The 665-nt window shown below is 39.2% G+C and overlaps 1 pseudogene; it reads left to right on the top strand.

Annotated features, from left to right (window-relative positions):
* The first annotated feature begins 71 nt into the window (after positions 1-71).
* LOC111661003 (odorant receptor 131-2 pseudogene) lies at positions 72-654 on the top strand (annotated as a pseudogene).
* Positions 655-665: the final 11 nt, after the last annotated feature.

Here is a 665-nt window from a genome sequence, read left to right as displayed (position 1 = left end):
TTTGTATTGACAGACATGTTACATAATTACAATTAAGTGGATTTTTGGTTGTGCCTCAGAAAGGGTGTGTTTGCTTAGAAAACATATGAAGACATGGCTGCTAACAACTCATTGGCTGGTGATGATTTCTTGCTGCGAAAGGTCAAGTTCGTTGTTCTACAGTCATTGGTGATGATTTTTCTTTTCATCAACTTGTTGCTCATCATAACCTTTTTTAAAAAGGAGTATTTCTACACAACTGCTCGCTACATCTTATTTGCTGTTACTTTACTGTCAGATAGTTTCTTGTTGCTTATGTCTGATATCCTTCTCATCTTCACCCATTTTCAAATTACCATACAAGTTTGGATATGTGTCATCATCTTTCTTGTGGTACTTGTGTATGTTACAGTCACGCCAGCTACTCTGGCAGCAATGACCCTGGAGCGCTATGTGGCCATTTGCATGCCCCTGCGCCATGGAGAGCTGAGCTCTACCCGTAATACAATGAACTGTATCCTCATCATTCATGGCATCAGCTCTGTACCAGGCATTCTAATTTTCTCCTCCTTGTTTGTATCAGCATCTCTGAGCTTTTACAAACAATATCAGTTCTGTTCAGTGGAGTTGTTTATGCTTTACATATGGCAGCATAATCTTAGGTCAGCTATATATCAACTCCAATT

This window comes from Seriola lalandi, unplaced genomic scaffold (assembly GCF_002814215.2).
Source record: "Seriola lalandi dorsalis isolate HSWRI2012SDOR001 ecotype SW California unplaced genomic scaffold, Sedor1 jcf7180001994040, whole genome shotgun sequence".
In the NCBI taxonomy this organism is placed as follows: Eukaryota; Metazoa; Chordata; class Actinopteri; order Carangiformes; family Carangidae; genus Seriola; species Seriola lalandi.
The sequence above is the reverse complement of the archived record's forward strand: the minus strand, read 5'-3'. Positions and strand labels throughout refer to the sequence as shown.